The sequence below is a fragment of the Mustela nivalis genome, assembly GCF_964662115.1.
Source record: "Mustela nivalis genome assembly, chromosome: 5".
NCBI classification, from domain to species: domain Eukaryota; kingdom Metazoa; phylum Chordata; class Mammalia; order Carnivora; family Mustelidae; genus Mustela; species Mustela nivalis.
This window is the reverse complement of record NC_139024.1, coordinates 157,471,279-157,488,507: the sequence shown is the minus strand read 5'-3', so window position 1 is coordinate 157,488,507 and position 17,229 is coordinate 157,471,279.

The following is a 17,229-nucleotide window of genomic DNA, read 5'->3' as shown; positions in this document are numbered from 1 at the left end:
ATGTGATATATAAGGAACTAATGTGATTACTACATTAGTTTTACATTTGAGAGCTCTGAATTCATAAAATATACTCAAGGACAAAAAGGAAAAAAAATTCATACCCAGCCTATACAATATCAATCCTCTGGTGTAATATGGAACTCCAAAGTGGGTTGGACTTCTATGATAGATGTGTATTCATCCATGGCTTCATAAAAATCAACCCTGAAATACTTGATTTGTCCCCTGTTGTTATATGCAGTAGCCAAACCCACAGGGCTGCATTTACTTTAAACAAAAATTTCAGATTAAAAACATATGTTGAAAATTGGAAGGGGAGGTGAACCATGAGAGACTATGGACTCTGAAAAACAATCTGAGGGTTTGAAGGGGTGGGGGTGGGAGGTTGGGGGAACCAGGTAGTGGGTATTGGAGAGGGCACAGACTGCATGGAGCACTGGGTGTAGTGCAAAAATAATGAATACTGTTAGGCTGAAAAAATAAAAAGTTAATAAAAAAATAGAGAAAAAAAAACATATGTTACCAATGGGGCACCTGGGGGGGGGGCTCAGTGGGTTAAAGCCTCTGCCTTTGGCTCAGGTCATGATCCCAGAGCTCAGCGGGGAGCCTGCTTCCCCCACCTCCTGCCTGCCTCTCTGCCTACTTGTGATCTCTGTCTGCCAAATAAATAAAATCTTTTTAAAAGATGTGTTACAAAACACAACTCCTCCAAAACCCAAAAATCAGAAAACAAAAAAACCCACTACCACCACCACCAACAAAAAACCTCATATGAATAAACAACAAACAACAATCTGATTTAAAAGTTAAAAAGTTCCACTGGTCTATGTTTCTGTTTTAATGCCAGTACCATGCTGTCTTGGTGATCACAGCTTTGTAATAAAGCTTGAAATCAGGTAATGTGATGCCCCAGATTTATTTTTATTTTTCAACATTTCCTTAGCGATTCGGGGTCGCTTCTGATTCCATACAAATTTTAGGATTATTTGCTCCAGCTCTTTGAAGAATACCGGTGGAATTTTGATTGGAATGGCATTAAAAGTATAGATTGCTCTAGGCAGTATAGACATTTTAACAATGTTTATTCTTCTGATCCAAGAGCATGGAATGGTCTTCCATCTTTTTGTGTCTTCTTCAATTTCTTTCATGAGTGTTCTGTAGTTCCTTGAGTACAGATCCTTTACCTCTTTGGTTAGGTTTATTCCCAGGTATCTTATGGTTCTTGGTGCTATAGTAAATGGCATCGATTCTCTAATTTCCCTTTCTGTATTTTCATTGTTAGTGTATAAGAAAGCCACTGATTTCTGCACATTGACTTTGTATCCTGCCACGTTGCTGAATTGCTGTATGAGTTCTAGTAGTTTGGGGGTGGAGTCTTTTGGGTTTCCCATATAAAGAATCATGTCATCTGCAAAGAGAGAGAGTTTGACTTCTGCATTGCCAATTTGGATACCTTTTATTTATCTTTGTTGTCTGATTGCTGTTGCTAGGACTTCTAATACTATGTTGAACAAGAGTGGTGAAAGTGGGCATCCTTGTCTTGTTCCTGATCTCAACGGGAAGGCTGCAAGCTTTTTCCCATTGAGGATGATATTTGCTGTGCGTCTTTCATAGACAGATTTTATGAAGTTCAGGAATGTTCCCTCTATCCTTATACTTTGGAGTGTTTTAATCAGGAACACATGCTGGATTTTGTCAAATGCTTTTTCTGTATCAATTGAGAGGACCATGTGGTTCTTCTCTCTTCTCATATTAATTTCTTGTATCACATTGATTGATTTGCGAATGTTGAACCATCCTTGTAGCGCAGGGATGAATCCCACCTGATCATGGTGGATAATATTTTTAATGTGCTGTTGGATCCTGTTGGCTAGGATCTCGTTGAGAATCTTAGCATCCATATTCATCAGTGATATTGGTCTGAAATTCTCCTTTTTGGTAGGGTCTTTGCCTGGTTTTGGGATCAGGGTAATGCTGGCTTCATAGAAAGAGTCTGAAAGTTTTCCTTCTGCTTCAATTTTTTGAAACAGCTTCAGGAAAATAGGTGTTATTTCTTCTTTGAAAGTTTGGTAGAATTCCCCAGGGAATCCGTCAGGTCCTGGGCTCTTGTTTTTTGGAAGGTTTTTGATCACTGCTTCAATCTCATTACTAGATATCATTCTATTCAGGTTGTCGATTTCTTCCTGGTTCAATTTTGGTAGTTTATATTTTTCCAGGAATGCATCCATTTCATCTAGGTTGCAAAGCATATTGGCATATAACTGTTGTTAATAACTTCATAGACCAGTGGAACAGAGTAGAGAGCCCAGATATGAACCCTCAACTCTATGGTCAATTAATCTTCGACAAAACAGGAAAAAATATACAGTGGAAAAAAGACAGTCTCTTCAATGAATGGTGCTGGGAAAACTGGACAGCTATATGTAGAAGAATGAAACTCGACCATTCTCTTACACCGTACACAAAGATAAACTCAAAATGGATAAAAGACCTCAACATGAGACAGGAATCCATGAGAATCCTAGAGGAGAACATAGGCAGGAATCTCCTTGATATCAGCCACAGCAACTTCTTTCAAGATATGTCTCCAAAGGCAAAGGAAACAAAAGTGAAAATAAACTTTTGGGACTTCATCAAAATCAAAAGCTTCTGCACAGCAGAGGAAACAGTCAAAAAACCAAAGAGGCAACCCACGGAATGGGAGAGGATATTTGCAAATGACAGTACAGACAAAAGGTTGATATCCAGGATCTATAATGAACTCAAACTCAACACACACAAAACAGGCAAACATATCAAAAAATGGGCAGAAGATAGGAACAGACACTTCTCCAATGAAGACATGCAAATGGCTATCAGACACATGAAAAAATGTTCATCATCACTAGCCCTCAGGGAGATTCAAATTAAAACCACATTGAGATATCACCTTACGCCAGTTAGAATGGCCAAAATTAACAAAACAGGAAGCAACATGTGCTGGAGAGGATGTGGAGAAGGGGAACCCTCTTCCACTGTTGGTGGGAATGCAAGTTGGTGGAGCCTCTTTGGAGAAGAGTGTGGAGATTCCTCAAGAAATTAAAAATAGAACTTCCCTATGACCCTGCAATTGCACTCCTGGGTATTTACCCCAAAGATACAGATGTACTGAAAAGAAGGGTCATCTGTACCCCAATGTTTATAGCAGCAATGGCCACGGTCGCCAAACTATGGAAAGAACCAAGATGCCCTTCAACAGATGAATGGATAAGGAAGATGTGGTCCATATACACTATGGAGTATTAAGCCTCCATCAGAAAGGATGAATCCCCAACTTTTGTAGAAACACGGACGGGACTGGAAGAGATGATGCTGAGTGAAATAAGTCAAGCAGATAGAGTCAATTATCATATGGTTTCACTTATTTGTGGAGCATAACAAATATCATGGAGGACAATGGTGTTAGAGAGGAGAAGGGAGTTGGGGTAAATTAAAAGGGGAGGTGAATCACGAGAGACTATGGACTCTGAAAAACAATCTGAGGCGTTTGAAGTGGCGGGGGGGGGGTGGGAGGTCCGGGTACCAGGTGGTGGGTATTATAGAGGGCACGGATTGCATGGAGCACTGGGTGTCGTGAAAAAATAATGGGTACTGGTTTTCTGAAAATAAATCAATTTAATTAAAAAAAGTTAAAAAGTTTCAATAGACATATTTTTTTTTTCAGGCCTCCAGTACATTATAATTTATTTATAGAAAATTTCATAAACATGAATGTCACTTTTCCTATTGCATTTATACTGAAACTGCAATGACTCAAAGATGTCAGATCTGAAAAGCACTACCTTTCTATAACTTCTGTTTCCTAGAAGGAATGGATATACCATTTTAGCACAATTATCCAACAGTATTCAAAACCACCATGAATTTTAAGACATAGTTTTTACACCCTAAAAATCAAGTATGAAAATGTATAAACAACCAAATCTCTATCTGTAAATGAAATACTCCCACACAGACGTGTTTTAAAACTTTCTAACTTAAGGGATTTGATAGCTCAGACTCAGGGTAGTAGTTTCAGTGCCTACAGTATACTTTCAGGGAGAGAGTAATGTAGGCTCTGAGTCACTTTCTGCCTAGAGATGACCTAATAGTGGTTCTGCCATTGTTTTTTTTTTTTTCTTTCTTTTTTTTTTATAATTTATTTTTTATTTTCAGCATAACAGTATTCATTATTTTTCACCACACCCAGTGCTCCATGCAATTCGTGCCCTTTATAATACCCACCACCTAGTACCCCAAACTCCCACCCCCCACCCCTTCAAAATCCTCAGATTGTTTTTCAGAGTCCATAGTCTCTCATGGTTCACCTCCCCTTCCAATTTCCCCCAACTCCCTTCTCCTCTCTAACTCCCCATGTCCTCCGTGCTATTTGTTATGCTCCACAAATAAGTGAAACCATATGATAATTGACTCTCTCTGCTTGACTTATTTCACTCAGCATAATAATCTCTTCCAGTCCCGTCCATGCTGCTACAAAAGTTGGGTATTTGTCCTTTCTTTTTTTTTTTTTTTTTTTTTTTATAAACATATATTTTTATCCCCAGGGGTACAGGTCTGTGAATCACCAGGTTTACACACTTCACAGCACTCACCAAAGCACATACCCTCCCCAATGTCCATAATCCCACCCCCTTCTCCCAAACCCCCTCCCCCCGCAGCCCTCAGTTTGTTTTGTGAGATTAAGAGTCACTTATGGTTTGTCTCCCTCCCAATCCCATCTTGTTTCATTGATTCTTCTCCTACCCACTTAAGCCTCCATGTTGCATCACCACTTCCTCATATCAGGGAGATCATATGATAGTTGTCTTTCTCTGCTTGACTTATTTCGCTAAGCATGATACGCTCTAGTTCCATCCATGTTGTCGCAAATGGCAAGATTTCATTTCTTTTGATGGCTGCATAGTATTCCATTGTGTATATATACCACATCTTCTTGATCCATTCATCTGTGGATGGACATCTAGGTTCTTTCCATAGTTTGGCTATTGTGGACATTGCTGCTATAAACATTCGGGTGCATGTGCCCCTTTGGATCACTACATTTGTATCTTTAGGGTAAATACCCAATAGTGCAATTGCTGGGTCATAGGGCAGTTCAATTTTCAACATTCTGAGGAACCTCCATGCTGTTTTCCAGAGTGGCTGCACCAGCTTGCATTCCCACCAACAGTGTAGGAGGGTTCCCCTTTCTCCACATCCTCGCCAGCATCTGTCATTTCCTGACTTGTTGATTTTAGCCATTCTGACTGGTGTGGGGTGATATCTCATTGTGGTTTTGATTTGTATTTCCCTGATGCCGAGTGATATGGAGCACTTTTTCATGTGTCTGTTGGCCATCTGGATGTCTTCTTTGCAGAAATGTCTGTTCATGTCCTCTGCCCATTTCTTGATTGGATTATTTGTTCTTTGGGTGTTGAGTTTGCTAAGTTCTTTATAGATTCTGGACACTAGTCCTTTATCTGATATGTCGTTTGCAAATATCTTCTCCCATTCTGTCAGTTGTCTTTTGATTTTGTTAACTGTTTCCTTTGCTGTGCAAAAGCTTTTGATCTTGATGAAATCCCAATAGTTCATTTTTTCCCTTGCTTCCCTTGCCTTTTGCGTTGTTCCTAGGAAGATGTTGCTGCGGCAGAGGTCGAAGAGGTTGCTGCCTGTGTTCTCCTCAAGGATTTTGATGGATTCCTTTCGCACATTGAGGTCCTTCATCCATTTTGAGTCTATTTTTGTGTGTGGTGTAAGGAAATGGTCCAATTTCATTTTTCTGCATGAGGCTGTCCAATTTTCCCAGCACCATTTATTGAAGAGGCTGTCTTTTTTCCATTGGACATTCTTTCCTGCTTTGTCGAAGATGAGTTGACCATAGATTTGAGGGTCTATTTCTGGGCTCTCTATTCTATTCCATTGATCTATGTGTCTGTTTTTGTGCCAGTACCATGCTGTCTTGATGATGACAGCTTTGTAATAGAGCTTGAAGTCCGGAATTGTGATGCCACCAACGTTGGCTTTCTTTTTCAATATCCCTTTGGCTATTCGAGGTCTTTTCTGGTTCCATATAAATTTTAGCATTATTTGTTCCATTTCTTTGAAAAAGATGGATGGTACTTTGATAGGAATTGCATTAAATGTGTAGATTGCTTTAGGTAGCATAGACATTTTCACAATATTTATTCTTCCAATCCAGGAGCATGGAACATTTTTCCATTTCTTTGTGTCTTCCTCAATTTCTTTCATGAGTACTTTATAGTTTTCTGAGTATAGATTCTGTGTCTCTTTGGTTAGGTTTATTCCTAGGTATCTTATGGTTTTGGATGCAATTGTAAATGGGATTGACTCCTTAATATCTCTTTCTTCTGTCTTGCTGTTGGTGTAGAGAAATGCAACTGATTTCTGTGCATTGATTTTATATCCTGACACTTTACTGAATTCCTGTATAAGTTCTAGCAGTTTTGGAGTGGAGTCTTTTGGGTTTTCCACATATAGTATCATATCATCTGCGAAGAGTGATAATTTGACTTCTTCTTTGCCAATTTGGATGCCTTTAATTTCCTTTTGTTGTCTGATTGCTGAGGCTAGGACCTCTAGTACTATGTTGAATAGCAGTGGTGATAATGGACATCCCTGCCGTGTTCCTGACCTTAGTGGAAAAGCTTTCAGTTTTTCTCCATTGAGAATGATATTTGCGATGGGTTTTTCATAGATGGCTTTGATGATATTGAGGTATGTGCCCTCTATCCCTACACTTTGAAGAGTTTTGATCAGGAAGGGATGCTGTACTTTGTCAAATGCTTTTTCAGCATCTATTGAGAGTATCATATGGTTCTTGTTCTTTCTTTTATTGATGTGTTGTATCACATTGACTGATTTGCGGATGTTGAACCAACCTTGCAGCCCTGGAATAAATCCCACTTGGTCGTGGTGAATAATCTTTTTAATGTACTGTTGAATCCTCAATAGACATATTTTTAATAAGACATCTAGATGGCCATAGATACATGAAACAATATTCAACATTAATTATCAGGGAAATGCAAATCAAAACCACAGTGAGCTACCATCTCACATGCCTCAGAATGACTAGTATATAAGACAAGAAATAACAGGTATTGGTATGAAGAAAAGAAAGGGGAATGCTCTTGCACTGTTGGTGGGAACACAAACAGTGCAGCCATTCTGGAAAATAATATGGAAAAAACTAAACATAGAACTAGAACTACTATTGTGGCAATTCTACTTTCAGGTTTTCATCTAAAGGAAATGAAACACCAATTTGAAAATATATAGGCACTTCTCTATTCATTGCAGCATTATTTATGTTAGCCAAAATACTAAAGCAACCAAGGTGTTTATCAAGAGATGGATAAAGAATACAAACACACAAACACACAATGGAATATTACTCAACCATAAAAAAGAATGAAATCTTACCATTTGTGACAAGACAGATGGACTGCCAAGGTATTATGCGAGGTGAAATAAGTTTGATGAATAAAGATGAATACCATAGGATTTCATTTATAGTTGGAATCTAAGAAGAAAAACAAAACAGACTCAATACAGGGGGAAAAACTTATGGTTGCCAGAAGGGAGGGAGGTGGGGTGGATGAAATAGATGAAGATAATTAAGAGGGACAAACTTTGTGTTATGAAATGATTAAGTTGTCAGGATATAAAGTACAGCATAGGGAATACAGTCAGTAATACTGTAATAACTTTGTGTGGTCACACATTGTAACTAGACTTATGATCATTTTGTAATGTATACAAATATTGAATCACTATGTTATAAAACTAATACAACATTGTATGTTAACTATACTTCAGTGAAAAAAACACTGTAAAAATTTAATTATTCATGGTAATTATCTTGTAATATGCAATGTTCAATATATTTTAAATACCAAATATTGAAGCCCTTCAATTTTAGACATCTACTGAAAGTTTTTTAAAATTATATTTTTGCGTAGCACACATTGTCTTTCTATTTCATTGCAAATACTTTATCTGTTTGTAAAATTATAAAACTGAGAATTAACATTGAGTGAACTGTTCAGCATCATAACATTTCATCAAGATATACACAGTAGCTCAAATCTGTTGGATGTTTTGAATATACCTGCGATGTCCTTCTGGTCCAGTGTGCAAGTTAAAGCCTTTATTTCCTTGTTCACCTTTTGCTTAGATGATCTGTCCATTTCAGTGAGGGGGGGGTTAACATCCCCAACTATTATTGTATTATTATTGATGTGTTTCTTTGATTTTGTTATTAATTGGTTTATGTAGTTGGCTGCTCCCACGTTGGGGGCATAGATATTTAAAATTGTTAGATCCTCTTGTTGGACAGACCCTTTGAGTATGATATAGTGTCCTTCCTCATCTCTTATTATAGTCTTTGGCTTAAAATCTAATTGATCTGATATAAGGCTTGCCCCCCCCCACTTTCTTTTGATGTCCATTAGCATGGTAAATTGTTTTCCACCCCCTCACTTTAAATCGAGAGGTGTCCTTGAGTCTAAAATGAGTTTCTTGCAGACAGCATATTGATAGGTCTTGTTTGTTTGTTTAATTTTTTATTTAATTTTTAAATTTTATTTATTTATTTGACAGAGAGAGAGAGAGAGATCACAAGCAGGAAGAGAGGCAGGCGGCGGGGGGGGGGGGGAGGAAGCAGGCTCCCTGCTGAGCAGAGACCCTGATGCGGGGATTGATCTGAGGACCCCGAGATCATGACCTGGGCCGAAGGCAGAGGCTTAACCCACTGAGCCACCCAGGCGCCCCAGGTCTTGTTTTTTTTTATCCATTCTGATACCCTGTGTCTTTTGACTGGGGACATTTAACCCACTTACATTCAAGGTAACTATTGAAAGATATGAATTTAGTGCCACTGTATTACCTGTAAGGTGACTGCTACTGTATATTGTCTGTTCTTTTCTCATATGTTACTTTTAGGCTCTCTCTCTTTTAATATATTTAAAAAAATTTTTTAAAATTTTTTATTTTTTATAAACATATATTTTTATCCCCAGGGGTACAGGTCTGTGAATCACCAGGTTTACACACTTCACAGCACCCACCAAAGCACATACCCTCCCCAATGTCCATAATCCCACCCCCTTCTCCCAAACCCCCTCCCCCCAGCAACCCTCAGTTTGTTTTGTAAGATTAAGATTCACTTATGGTTTGTCTCCCTCCCAATCCCATCTTGTTTCATTTATTCTTCTCCTACCCACTTAATCCCCCATGTTGCATCACCACTTCCTCATATCAGGGAGATCATATGATAGTTGTCTTTCTCTGCTTGACTTATTTCGCTAAGCATGATATGCTCTAGTTCCATCCATGTTGTCACAAATGGCAAGATTTCATTTCTTTTGATGGCTGCATAGTATTCCATTGTGTATATATACCACATCTTCTTGATCCATTCATCTGTTGATGGACATCTAGGTTCTTTCCATAGTTTGGCTATTGTGGACATTGCTGCTATAAACATTCGGGTGCATGTGCCCCTTTGGATCACTACGTTTGTATCTTTAGGGTAAATACCCAATAGTGCAATTGCTGGGTCATAGGGCAGTTCTATTTTCAACATTTTGAGGAACCTCCATGCTGTTTTCCAGAGTGGTTGCACCAGCTTGCATTCCCACCAACAGTGGAGGAGGGTTCCCCTTTCTCCGCATGCTCGCCAGCATCTGTCATTTCCTGACTTGTTGATTTTAGCCATTCTGACTGGTGTGAGGTGATATCTCATTGTGGTTTTGATTTGTATTTCCCTGATGCCGAGTGATATGGAGCACTTTTTCATGTGTCTGTTGGCCATCTGGATGTCTTCTTTACAGAAATGTCTGTTCATGTCCTCTGCCCATTTCTTGATTGGATTATTTGTTCTTTGGGTGTTGAGTTTGCTAAGTTCTTTATAGATTCTGGACACTAGTCCTTTATCTGATATGTCGTTTGCAAATATCTTCTCCCATTCTGTCAGTTGTCTTTTGATTTTGTTAACTGTTTCCTTTGCTGTGCAAAAGCTTTTGATCTTGATGAAATCCCAATAGTTCATTTTTTCCCTTGCTTCCCTTGCCTTTTGCGTTGTTCCTAGGAAGATGTTGCTGTGGCAGAGGTCGAAGAGGTTGCTGCCCGTCTTCTCCTCAAGGATTTTGATGGATTCCTTTCGCACATTGAGGTCCTTCATCCATTTTGAGTCTATTTTTGTGTGTGGTGTAAGGAAATGGTCCAATTTCATTTTTCTGCATGTGGCTGTCCAATTTTCCCAGCACCATTTATTGAAGAGGCTGTCTTTTTTCCATTGGACATTCTTTCCTGCTTTGTCGAAGATTAGTTGACAATAGAGTTGAGGGTATATTTCTGGGCTCTCTGTTCTGTTCCATTGATCTATGTGTCTGTTTTTGTGCCAGTACCATGCTGTCTTGATGATGACAGCTTTGTAATAGAGCTTGAAGTCCGGAATTGTGATGCCACCAACGTTGGCTTTCTTTTTCAATATCCCTTTGGCTATTCGAGGTCTTTTCTGGTTCCATATAAATTTTAGCATTATTTGTTCCATTTCTTTGAAAAAGATGGATGGTACTTTGATAGGAATTGCATTAAATGTGTAGATTGCTTTAGGTAGCATAGACATTTTCACAATATTTATTCTTCCAATCCAGGAGCATGGAACATTTTTCCATTTCTTTGTGTCTTCCTCAATTTCTTTCATGAGTACTTTATAGTTTTCTGAGTATAGATTCTGTGTCTCTTTGGTTAGGTTTATTCCTAGGTATCTTATGGTTTTGGATGCAATTGTAAATGGGATTGACTCCTTAATATCTCTTTCTTCTGTCTTGCTGTTGGTGTAGAGAAATGCAACTGATTTCTGTGCATTGATTTTATATCCTGACACTTTACTGAATTCCTGTATAAGTTCTAGCAGTTTTGGAGTGGAGTCTTTTGGGTTTTCCACATATAGTATCATATCATCTGCGAAGAGTGATAATTTGACTTCTTCTTTGCCGATTTGGATGCCTTTAATTTCCTTTTGTTGTCTGATTGCTGAGGCTAGGACCTCTAGTACTATGTTGAATAGCAGTGGTGATAATGGACATCCCTGCCGTGTTCCTGACCTTAGTGGAAAAGCTTTCAGTTTTTCTCCATTGAGAATGATATTTGCGGTGGGTTTTTCATAGATGGCTTTGATGATATTGAGGTATGTGCCCTCTATCCCTACACTTTGAAGAGTTTTGATCAGGAAGGGATGCTGTACTTTGTCAAATGCTTTTTCAGCATCTATTGAGAGTATCATATGGTTCTTGTTCTTTCTTTTATTGATGTGTTGTATCACATTGATTGATTTGCGGATGTTGAACCAACCTTGCAGCCCTGGAATAAATCCCACTTGGTCGTGGTGAATAATCTTTTTAATGTACTGTTGAATCCTATTGGCTAGTATTTTGTTGAGTATTTTCGCATCTGTGTTCATCAAGGATATTGGTCTATAGCTCTCTTTTTTGGTGGGATCCTTGTCTGGTTTTAGGATCAAGGTGATGCTGGCCTCATAAAATGAGTTTGGAAGTTTTCCTTCCATTTCTATTTTTTGGAACAGTTTCAGGAGAATAGGAATTAGTTCTTCTTTAAATGTTTGGTAGAATTCCCCCGGGAAGCCGTCTGGCCCGGGGCTTTTGTTTGTTTGGAGATTTTTAATGACTGTTTCAATCTCCTTACTGGTTATGGGTCTGTTCAGGCTTTCTATTTCTTCCTGGTTCAGTTGTGGTAGTTTATATGTTTCTAGGAATGCATCCATTTCTTCCAGATTGTCAAATTTATTGCCGTAGAGTTGCTCATAGTATGTTCTTATAATAGTTTGTATTTCTTTGGTGTTAGTTGTGATCTCTCCTCTTTCATTCATGATTTTATTTATTTGGGTCCTTTCTCTTTTTTTTTTGATAAGTCGGGCCAGGGGTTTATCAATTTTATTAATTCTTTCAAAGAACCAGCTCCTAGTTTCGTTGATTTGTTCTATTGTTTTTTTGGTTTCTATTTCATTGATTTCTGCTCTGATCTTGATGATTTCTCTTCTCCTGCTGGGCTTAGGGTTTCTTTCTTGTTCTTTCTCCAGCTCCTTTAGGTGTAGGGTTAGGTTATGTACCTGAGACCTTTCTTGTTTCTTGAGAAAGGCTTGTACCGCTATATATTTTCCTCTCAGGACTGCCTTTGTTGTGTCCCACAGATTTTGAACCGTTGTATTTTCATTATCATTTGTTTCCATGATTTTTTTCAATTCTTCTTTAATTTCCCGGTTGACCCATTCATTCTTTAGAAGGATGCTGTTTAGTCTCCATGTATTTGGGTTCTTTCCAAACTTCCTTTTGTGGTTGAGTTCTAGCTTTAGAGCATTGTGGTCTGAAAATATGCAGGGAATGATCCCAATCTTTTGATACCGGTTGAGTCCTGATTTAGGACCGAGGATGTGATCTATTCTGGAGAATGTTCCATGTGCACTAGAGAAGAATGTGTATTCTGTTGCTTTGGGATGAAATATTCTGAATATATCTGTGATGTCCATCTGGTCCAGTGTGTCGTTTAAGGCCTTTATTTCCTTGCTGATCTTTTGCTTGGATGACCTGTCCATTTCAGTGAGGGGAGTGTTAAAGTCCCCTACTATTATTGTATTATTGTTGATGTGTTTCTTTGATTTTGTTATTAATTGGTTTATATAGTTGGCTGCTCCCACGTTGGGGGCATAGATATTTAAAATTGTTAGATCTTCTTGTTGGACAGACCCTTTGAGTATGATATAGTGTCCTTCCTCATCTCTTATTATAGTCTTTGGCTTAAAATCTAATTGATCTGATATAAGGATTGCCACTCCTGCTTTCTTCTGATGTCCATTAGCATGGTAAATTCTTTTCCACCCCCTCACTTTAAATCTGGAGGTGTCTTCAGGCTTAAAATGAGTTTCTTGGAGGCAACATATAGATGGGTTTTGTTTTTTTATCCATTCTGATACCCTGTGTGTTTTGACAGGGGCATTTAGCCCATTCACATTCAGGGTAACTATTGAGAGATATGAATTTAGTGCCATTGTATTGCCTGTAAGGTGACTGTTACTGTACATGGTTTCTGTTCCTTTCTGATCTACCACTTGTAGGCTCTCTCTTTGCTTTGAGGACCCCTTTCAATATTTCCTGTAGAGCTGGTTTGGTATTTGCAAATTCTTTCCGTTGTTGTTTGTCCTGGAAGCTTTTAATCTCTCCTTCTATTTTCAATGATAGCCTAGCTGGATATAGTATTCTTGGCTGCATGTTTTTCTCGTTTAGTGCTCTGAAAATATCATGCCAGCTCTTTCTGTCCTGCCAGGTCTCTGTGGATAAGTCAGCTGCCAATCTAATATTTTTACCATTGTATGTTACAGACTTCTTTTCCCGGGCTGCTTTCAGGATTTTCTCTTTGTCACTGAGACTTGTAAATTTTACTATTAGGTGACGGGGTGTGGGCCTATTCTTATTGATTTTGAGGGGCGTTCTCTGTACCTCCTGAATTTTGATGCTCATTCCATTTGCCATATTGGGGAAATTCTCCCCAATAATTCTCTCCAGTATACCTTCTGCTCCCCTCTCTCTTTCTTCTTCTTCTGGAATCCCAATTATTCTAATGTTGTTTCGTCTTATGGTGTCACTTATCTCTCGAATTCTCTCCTCGTGGTCCAGTAGCTGTTTGTCCCTCTTTTGCTCAGCTTCTTTATTCTCTGTCATTTGGTCTTCTATATCACTAATTCTTTCTTCTGCCTCATTTATCCTAGCAGTGAGAGCCTCCATTTTTGATTGCACCTCATTAATAGCTTTTTTAATTTCAACTTGGTTAGATTTTAGTTCTTTTATTTCTCCAGAAAGGGCTTTTATATCTCTCGAGAGGGTTTCTCTCATATCTTCCATGCCTTTTTCGAGCCCGGCTAGAACCTTGAGAATTGTCATTCTGAACTCTAGATCTGACATATTACCAATGTCTGTATTGATTAGGTCCCTAGCCTTCGGTACTGCCTCTTGTTCTTTTTTTTGTGTTGAATTTTTACGTCTTGTCATTTTGGCCAGATAAGAGTAAATGAAGGGGCAAGTAAAATACTAAAAGGGTGGCAACAACCCCAGGAAAATATGCTTTAACCAAATTAGAAGAGATCCAAAATCGTGAGTGGGGAGAAAGGGGATAAAAAGAGGTTCAAAAAGGAAGAAAAAAAAAAAAAAGAAAAAAGAAAAGAAAAAAAAAAAAGAAAAGAATTTAAAAAAAAATAAAACACCTTTCAGAAAGTGGTTGTTTTTCTGTTTCCAGAATTGCTGTTCTTCTTCTCCTCGATCTGCCAATGGATTTTCAGGTGTTTGCAATCTTTAGATAAGCTATCTAGCTGATCTCCGGCTAGCTGAAGCAGTCTCAGCTTGCTACTTCTCCGCCATCTTGACTCCTCCCCCTATTTTTAAAATTTTTAATTTCTTTTCAGCATAACAGTATTCATTGTTTTTGCACCACACCCAGTGCTCCATGCAATACGTGCCTTGGTATGTATTGGTACAATCCACCACCTGGTTCGCCCAACCTCCCACCCCCACCCCTTCAAAGCCCTCAGATTGTTTTTCAGAGTCCATAGTCCCTCATGATTCACCTCCCCTTCCAATTTCCCTCAACTCCCTTCCCTTCTCCATCTCCCCTTGTCCTCCATGCTATTTGTTATGCTCCACAAATAAAGTGAAACCATATGATAATTGATTCTCTCTGCTTGACTTATTTCACTCAGCATAATCTCTTCCAGTGCTGTCCATGTTGCTACAAAAGTTGGGGATTCATCCTTTCTGATGGAGGCATAATACTCCATAGTGTATATGGACCACATCTTCCTTATCTGTTGAAGGGCATCTTGGTTCCTTGTCTGTTGAAGGGCATCTTGGTTCTTTCCACAGTTTGGCGACTGTGGCCATTGCTGCTATAAACATTGGGGTACAGATGGCCCTTCTTTTCACTACATCTGTATCTTTGGGGTAAACACCCAGTAGTGCAATTGCAGGGTCATAGGGAAGCTCTATTTTTAATTTCTTGAGGAATCTCCACACTGTTCTCCAAAGTGGTTGCACCAACTTGCATTCCCACCAACAATATAAGAGGGTTCCCAGAAAAGGAGAATTTTTTTTTAAATTAATTTTTTATTTTTTTATATACATATATTTTTATCCCCAGGGGTACAGGTCTGTGAATCACCAGGTTTACACACTTCACAGCACTCACCAAAACACATACCCTCCCCAATGTCCAAAATCCCATCCCCTTCTCCCAAACCCCCTCCCCCCAGCAACCCTCAGTTTGTTTTGTGAGATTAAGAGTCACTTATGATTTGTCTCCCTCCCAATCCCATCTTGTTTCATTTATTCTTCTTCTACCCACTTAAGCCCCCATGTTGCCTCACCACTTCCTCATATCAGGGAGATCATATGATAGTTGTCTGTCTCTGCTTGACTTATTTCGCTAAGCATTATACGCTCTAGTTCCATCCATGTTGTCGCAAATGGAAATCTTACCCTAAAGATACAAACGTAGTGATCCAAAGGGGCACGTGCACCTGAATGTTTATAGCAGCAATGTCCACAATAGCCAAACTATGGAAAGAACCTAGATGTCGATCAACAGATGAATGGAAAAGGAGAATTTTATCTGAAAAATAAGTCATGTGGTAGGAGCTAGAGCTCAATATGCTATTTTCCCATGGTGTTGGAATTCTACAGTCTTATGGGATCTGTAGGCTTGTTGTCCACTTGTTCTTCAACCTGTCTTCATGGGGAGAGGGGCCTGCCATGCTGTTTCTCAGGTATCCCTGCCTGGGCAAAGTTGTCCCACCCCCTCTCATGGGTGTGGGCTCAGTGGAAACTGGTCCTCTGGCTTTTGCTCCCTGGAATCTTTTCACACCCCTTCAGAGGATTAGGGCAAAAATGGCTGTTCCCAGATATCTGGCCCAGAGCAGAAAGGTTACAATCTGTTCTCTTTAATAAACTCTCCAGGACAGAGTCTCCACTTCTGTTTGTGTCCCAAACTGTAGCCTCTCATTGTGCGTGTCCACTGCAACTCTCTCAAAGGTAGTCCCAAGGGCCCTGGAGTGCCACTGTCCCTTGTGTTTCCAAAAGCACAAGCAGCCACAGGCTCCTGCAGACACCTGAAGCTGCTGGATCATGTCTGGGTGCCACCCTGATGTCCCTCTGGGCCACTACCACCCTGTGAGCTTTTGCCCAGTTGCAGGCACTGGTTCTAGACTTTTTCAGGCTGCTCAAGAAAAAAGTGATTATCCACCAGTGCAGCTCAAGGTTTATAATGATCTGAGCTGAGAGCCCCCTCTTGGGCTCACTGACCATAACCTGCTTCCTGGCTCCACTGCTCAGGCAGTGCACTGGTTTAGGCACCCCCTTTCACCCTGTGGCTCCTCATATCCTGAGACCACAGTGACCTACCTAGAATTCTGCTTTTTCATTTCCAGAGCCCCTTTCAGAGAGGGATGTCTCTCACTAGAGTAGATTTCTAAAGGTTCTGATTTTGTGCTCCAGTGTTTTATCACTTTCCAGAAGCCAGCTTATGGAGGGTTCCTCCTCACTCTGCTTATCTTCTGATATATCCCTACAGATTCACAACTGCACACATCCCACTTGCAAAAAGGAGTTGATTTTCTGCTTCTAGAGATTGATATATATATATATTCTTACATCTCAGGCTGATTTTGTGGGTATTCAGAATGGTTTGATAGATATCCAACTAAATTCAGGGGACCAGTTGAAATGACATCCCCCACTCCTCCACCATCTTGAATCCCTTCCCCAGCAGCCCTACTTTCACCTCCAGGACAGTTACTACTTATTGACCATGTCACACCATGAGCCAATAACACCCATCACAACTATCCCCTGCCCAGGATGTCCCTGAATGGAGAGCTCAGAGTAAAGCCACAAAACAACCTGTGTCCTTATTGTCTTCTTCTTAGTCATTCCCTGTATTCTTTGCAACTGAGCAGAAGGATATCAAAATTTAAGAAGTATTTTTATTAATATTTTATTTATTTATTTGACAGGCAGAGATCACAAGTAGACAGAGAGGCAGGCAGAGAGAGAGGAGGAAGCAGGCTCCCCACTGAGCAGAGAGCCCGATGCAGGGCTCGATCCCACGATCCTGGGATCA